The sequence below is a fragment of the Echinops telfairi genome, unplaced genomic scaffold (assembly GCF_000313985.2).
Source record: "Echinops telfairi isolate 266 unplaced genomic scaffold, ASM31398v2 ScPeMD7_1;HRSCAF=3_0, whole genome shotgun sequence".
NCBI classification, from domain to species: domain Eukaryota; kingdom Metazoa; phylum Chordata; class Mammalia; order Afrosoricida; family Tenrecidae; genus Echinops; species Echinops telfairi.
The window spans coordinates 65,072,234-65,079,939 of NW_022103896.1; positions in this window are offsets into that span (position 1 = coordinate 65,072,234).

The following is a 7,706-nucleotide window of genomic DNA, read 5'->3' on the forward strand; positions in this document are numbered from 1 at the left end:
GTGTCAGGAAGGTGAGCATCATGGAATGCCAGTTTAATAGAAAAAAGTGTTCTTGCATTGAAGGAGTCCTTGAGTGGAGGCCCAAAGTCCACCTGCTACCTTAATACTAAATCTATAAATATATGCACATAGATCTATATCGATGTCTTCATATATAACTATATTTACATTTGGACATGCCTGTATTTAGACCTCTATACTGTAAATGCCCTTTGCCTCCTAGCTCTTTCCTCTATTTCATTTTACTTTCCTCTTGTTCCATTATCATGCTCAGCCTTCATCACAATTGTTTTCTTAATGGCCTTTTTTCCAAACATTCTTTCTGACTTCAATTTAACTTTTGATAATACCAGAATTAACTACTTAAAACAGATCATGAAATTTCCTTTTTAAAACTTTTCATTGGCCTACTCTTCAAACCATGATAAAATTTAACCATTTAGCTTCTGTTATATGATTTCACATGCTTTGATCTTTCAATGAGCTCCACAAATGAACTTGGTTATGGCTTTCTTATTCTTTGTTTATGTTGTTCCTTTTGCCAGAAATTCCATCAATCATTTTCCTTTTCTGAAACGCATGCCCAATGAACCCCCGCTTTCTTTGTGCTTAGAAAATTCCTATTCGTCCTTCAAGGCTAAATTTAAAATATTTCTCTCTGTCTTCTCTCACTCTCTCATTCTCTCTCTTCTCTCTCTCTCTCTCTCTCTCTCTCTCACACACACACACACACACACTCCTACCCTGCGAATTAATTATTTTTACAACTGTTTATACACCTCTCCATGGCACTTTAAGTCTTTGTTTATTACACGTCATCTTCTCAAGTTATTTATTTATTTATGCATCCATTTTTCTCTACTAAAGGTGTACACCTTGAAGTCTGAGGCTGAGTTTTAATCTTTCTGTATTTACAAATTTAGGTTTGATAGATTTGAAATGCTAATTCAATATTCATACTTTAAACTGGGACTGAACTGATTACAATTGAACTGAAATATTTTCCTTCCAGCTACATGAGAACACTAGACACTACACATAGCACTGGTGCCTGACCTTTTTCCATCACAACCTGATTTCAATCTTTGCATTCCTTTGCATCTTTCACAGTCTCTATGAGAATATTCAGCACAAAAGTATTACCCACTACATTTCTGGGGGAAAGAAGAGTGACAAAAGTTGAAAGATAGATGGAATTGGACCAATAGGGTAAAGAGCACACAGACATCAGTCTCCACAATGCTGAGAGCAGAAGGTCTACATGGTGTTCATTGACCCCTACCCACTGTTTTGGAAGAGATGACATCAGAAGGTCCTGCATAGCATGGTAGAAAATGTGAAGCAAAAGTCAAATTCATAAAAATAGACCAGACTTCATGGTTAGATAACAAATGGTGGAACTCCCAAGACCATGACCCTAAGTGACTCCCCCAGTATGGAAGTGAACTCAACCCCATGGCTCAATTTTCAGCCCAACAAAATGTCTACAAGGGGAAAATAATGCTTGTGAGAAATTTTTTTCTGGTTGTTCCATCTATTGTAACACACTATTTTTAATGCAAAAAGAGAGAGAGGTAATGTTTCCCAAAGAACAGTATGCCATGCAGACATGTGCTACTGTAAACATGGCAGGTCTCATGTACAAACAAACAGACAAAACAAAGATCTTCTGTTCCTCAATCAAGAGCTACGTTATGATTGGGCAATAGCAAATGGTAGACATTGAATGGAAATTTAATTAATGGATCAAGGCTAGTTTATCATTTATCATGAAAACATGCTGCCTAGTAGCAATATTTCACTTCCATCACTGTTACTGTTTTTTTTTTTTTCTTTTCCCAATGAGGTCTGAAACATAAACTTTGGAACTTTAAATGAAGAAAAGTGTTTTTCACTCCTTGTATTTCCAAATCATTTTGTGTGATAGATCTTAACCTATAGATCTCTTTCTCACTTCACTTTGGCTCATTTGAGCTTTTAAAAGTTTTCTTTCATTTCCTGACTAGATTGCTTTGTTTCACTAGTGCAGTAAGGTTTTCATTATAGTTTTTGGACAGGTGTTTGCGACGTAAAACCAACAAAATTCTCATTATGTATCCAAACGACTGACTTTTTCACCTTTCCCTCTCACCTTCTACAGGAGGGTTTGTTTCTTGTTTGAAAGCACACGCTCAATTGTGAGATTAGTGGTTGAAACAACAATGTATTGGAGATTTTTGTATTCAGTTCGGCTATTTTTCTTTAACTCATTATTTAAAATATATTTATCTTAGAATCTTTTTCAGAGTATTCTAGTATTTCAAGTTTTGCAGTACTAATGTATTGCTTATGACCTCTGTTGACTCTTCCCATGGTGACTTTCTTCTGAGATTTGCACTCTAGAAGGTGGGTTTATTTGCAGCTTAGTTTTTAAAATATGGTTGGAGTCTAAAATGCTCTGGGTTATGAAGTAATGGGCAGAGACTTAGTTTTTCTGAGGATCCAAGGAACCTCAGGGATTTTGGAATGGTTTTTAAATGAGATTTTCAGATCATTTTATATGCCCCACCCAGGTGGTACAACTTTAGCACCTACATCAACATGTGATACAGATGTAGTATTTTAACTTCTAAGAATTGCTTATTTTTCATTGCAAAAGTGACGGGTAGATGACAAGTCTGTTTACATTGCTGCTAATTAATTGCTTGATTTTTTTAAGACTATGAGTGAAGTGTAACAGGTTGGGGAATTGGAGAATATAAAATTCTCAAATGAAATAGCCCTACATGTCTCTATTTTCCTTCTGGTTATTATTATTATCTTTTAAACAACATTTTATTGTGTTTTCAATGAGAGTTTACACAGAGATTTTGGTTCTTTTCTAATAATTGCTACACAAATCTTTCACTGGGATTGGTTACATTTTTCACCATGTGTTAGCATTCTCATTAATTCCATCTAGATGCTTCCTATCCCATCATCTGATTTTCTGACCCTTAACCCTTCCCTTGTTGGTAAAAGAACTGTTGCCCATTTGATCTCATGTAAATGATTTTTTTTAAGTGCGCAGTGCATGGCTACTCTTCGCTGTTCTATGAGCCAACCTATTACTTAACGGAAAGGCGACCATAAGCGGTCGTCTCCGTTCCCTCCTGGTTGTCAAAATCCCACCTGTACTCACTGGAGTCTGTGTCTTCTCTGAATACCCATGGCGTGTCATTAGCTATCTATAATCTCGCACTTTCACTTTGTGGCACCGGGGACTTTCCTTTTCTTTTCGTTTTGGTGTTATTTAAAGAGAATTATATTTGACCCAATATTTCTAGGTGGTTTTTAGACTATTCACATTTGCTTATTCTGCCATATGATTACAAATCTCATTGCCACATTAAAAAATCTGTAACCTTCCCTACTACCTGCTAGTTATATCTCTTAGGGTTGAAAGTACACTCCCCGTTCTCTAGGTGCACCTTACTCAACTTCTTGAACCACGTCTCATTTTCTACTAAGCTTTCACACCATGCAAGCAGAGAGATTTCAAGCTTGCGCACAATCTTTATAACTAGTCAGTCTCTGGATCAAATCTCCTTTGGTTAAATTTCATGAGTATGAAAGTCATTTGTCTACTAACCAAAAGCATTACATATATCTCAAGAGAAGATAGTTAGAGTATCAAAAGAACCCCATCAAAGACATCTAGAGGCAGTAGCAAACTGGCAAGGATTGGGGAAGAGAAGAATTCATTGGCGCTCTCAGAGAAGTGTTCCAGGATGTCAATGCACCCCTAAGAGAAAGGACTCCCTGGGAACTTATCCTCCCGAAAAGATATTCGTGGCAATCATAACCCTGAATGACTAAAATGACTAACTCACCCAGAGGGAGTTTGTGACTTGATCGTAGGCAACGTTTTCCCAAAGATCAAAACAAAGTGCAAGGAAAGGCTAACTAGATATGCTTCTTCTAGTTTCTAGTTGTAAATATGAGCAGAAAAACAGATAACATTTTTTAGCTAGGTTGTGACATGATTGTTTTACCTTAGATTTTTTTTCTTTTGTTGGGGCTACGCATCGGGAATTGCAGAAATCACCACTTGCCATATACATCAGCTTTCTTATGACTGATCTATTTGGAAATCAGCCCTATCACCTGCTGTGGTTCCCCAATCACAAGGTGAAAATCAACATGTGGCAGTTAGGTTTCATACAAATGAAAGTGTAGGGGTGGACTCGAACCTGTCAGTCAGCCGACAGCCTAACGATGCCTTCCTGAGAGGTGTGGCCTTCTCATAACAAGAAATGGAAACACTATTTCTCTCTCTGACCTTCCTCGTTCCCGCCTGCTGGAATTCTAGCTGGCTGCAGGAGTGGCCTCGTGTGGTCTTCCCAACCCTGAGAGCTGTAGATGCGCCACCATGTTCCTATCAACCTTGCATCCAACGGACTCTGAACCACTGGCCTGTGATCTGCCTGCTTCCTGCTTCATTTTTCAATGTCAGCAGCCTGAAGTTATGTCGTCAGTTTGAAGAAGGACATAAAGACTAGCACCAGACTTATGGACTTGAATTGGACTAGGCTAGGATGTCTTCTTGATGTGTAATTTTTTCTTGGCAGAAAGCTCTTTCTTAAACATATATGAGCACCCCTGGATTTGTTTCTCTAGACAACCTGCTATAACACACAACTCAAGAGGGGGCGGTGGGCAGGGAATATCAGTAAATTATGAAATAGAATATTTTTTTCCTCTCCCAAATCATAGTCAGAATTAAATTTAAATTCCCCTGTGAGTTCATACATATATCATTTGGATGATTATTGCCGCATGTGTTTTTATATAATTATATTTATTTTGTAGTTCAAAACCAAAGCCATTCTGCAGGAGAAAGATAAGGCTTTCTATCCCCATAAAGAGTTACCGTCTCTAAAACCCACAGGAGAAGGTCTACCTTGTCCTCAAGAGTCTCTGTAATTCAGAATTCACTCAATGGTACTGAATGAATATGACAAAATCGTGTGAAGATCTGATAATAAAAAGTAAACACCACTTTACTACCCTGCCAAACATTTATATGGATAAGAAAATAAATCACCCAGATCAGTATTTATGATGGAATTCAAGTTAAAATTTTGTAAGTACCAGAAACTCAAATGAATAAATAAGGCTTTACTTAGATAGTAGATTCCCTTTATGCTCACCATTACTGTCCGCCATCAAATTGAACTAAAATGTGTTTGCCATTAAGTGTTTCCAATCAATGCAGAAGTGATTATGACTGTATTTATATGACCTCTTCATTCCCCATTTCCTGTGAACATTCTGGGGAATTCATGAACCTATCATCTCAGTGCACACTGAAATATTTGCTCCAAAGAAAACATAATTTTATAGCTCCAAATTAGATATAAAAGGTAGATGCTTATTACAACTCAGAAGCTGTCAATGAAGGGCATCCAGAGGTTAAAGAGGCTTAGAGGCTTTATGTCAAGAAGCCCACATCACTGGCTAACAAAGCAGCAGCTTAGAGTTGATTTCACAACGTGGAATAAACAAGAGATCATCCACATTGCAGGCCTGATGCCAACAAAAGGATATCACCATCATGCCAGACATAGGAACCATACAAAAGGAAACACCCCAGGACACCTTTACATCAGCTCCAGGAAGTCAACACATCATCAGTTGCTCATTAGTGACAACAAAATAAATACACACTTACATAACACACGGTGATGATTGTTGAAAAGCCCGTCTTCAGAGTGAACGTTTGTCAGTTTTACTCATGGTTTCCCTCCTTCACATGCATTTTTTAAATAGTATAACTTCAACACATTTCAATTGAGTTGATTATACATAAAAAGAATGAAGGGGGGGGGGTAGGAAACGAACTAGGTCACTGGGCCTTCCTTTATTTTGTGTTCTCCAAGTTCAAAACACTTTGATTTCCTGGTGGCCAGCCTCCCCTCAGATCAGAGTCAGGCTGACTGTGTGGAAAGCTCAGCAAAATTTTCCGCGTGGTTTCAGTCATCTTCTGAAACACTGGCAGTGTCTGCCCACCAGAGGAAGTTGCTCTACTTCTCCCCAATAGCTCCTCTTTCCTTCAGTTTTATGAGGAGTCATTTTTGGAGTTGATGGTTGTAGTCCTTTCACAATTTCAGGTCAACTTGAAGATACATAAAAGTGTATGGGGTGGTATTCAACCTGTCAATCAAGTCACAGCCTGATGGTGCCTCCTCGAGGGCGTGGACTTCTCCTAAGAAAGGCCCTGGGAGCCTCGCCTTCTCTCGCTGCCTTCACCTTCCTGCAGATCTGCCCAGGACTAGCAAATTGACATGTGACTATGATTATGACTTACACTCTGACAGACTAAGGGAAAAAGTTCTGGTTATCTACTTCCAAAAATTCAGCGATGAAAACCATGTCACTCACAATGGTCCCATGCGTTATGCATGAGGTCCCCATGAGCCAGGGACCCACTAGATGGCAGGAACCACAATGCATAGGTGAGGGAGTTTAGCCAGCAAAGAGCAATGTGTTTCCAACCCCAAACATCCAGGAATCAAATGAAATTCTACCCACATATTCTGATGGCATATGGACTTCTACCCACATATTCTGATGGCATATGGACAAACTCAGATTTAGAATAAGTGCCAGCTATGGGTCTCACGGGCAGCTGTCTTCTTGACAAAAATGTGTCCCCATTCTCAAGCACTCAACTGCAAATTCCAGGACTCTGATGGTCTTCCTTGAGAGTCAGATTTTTCTGGAACTTTAAGTTTCTCCATAAAATAAACCTATAGACACTGATACTTCTTTTCTTAATAAATTGCTGCAAGGCTTTGCAAGGTTTTTTTTCTCCTTACTTCACCTTTCCCTATTTTTTAAAGACTACTGTAGATTATTTGGTGCTTGTTTCAAAATGAACAGGTAAAATATAATATTATCATAGTATGTTATACACACATATATTTTATATACATATATTTGCCTATAGATATGTCGGTATATGTATTTGGCATGCTTGAGGTTGAAAGTTTCTTACTCAGAAGTGAGAAAAGTCAATGAGCAAAGGATCCTGTACTACTAAGTTTATTTTAAATAAATGTAAAAGTGCAACGGAAAAATAAAGAGACCAAAGGAGTACTGTGAGTCGGGGGACTCAGGGGCTATATTTATGAAATGGGAAATGTTTCATAGAACAAGAAACTTTAATCAGTTGGTGGGTTTTGTGAATCTAGATGTAGATCTGTTTTGCTTTCTCCTACTACTTTTAAATTATCCCCACTGTCTCAGAATATAAAGTTGGGGGATAAAAAATATTTTAAATTATAGCAAAGATCCCATTATATTTGTATGCTAGAATTTATTACTTATAACTTACTTTAAAGTGGAACTGAGTTTGGGCATCTAAAGGGCAATGGCATTGAATTTCCATATGGTATCAGGAAAGATGCGAAAACTTTTCATTCTAAACACAAGGCTGTGCTAAACTACCATGATCCATGAGCAAGATTTGGAAACAAAATCAGTGATTTGAGTTTTGGTCAAATATTTTAAGTTTCCTGAATTTGAGGTAATCATTCAGAATGTTGACTTAAGTCAACAAAATTATTTTCAAGGTCAGCACAATAAATAGGTCATGCTTTATCATGAATTTCATACAGATAGATAGATGATAGATATATAGATGATAGATAGATAGATAGATAGATAGATAGATAGATAGATAG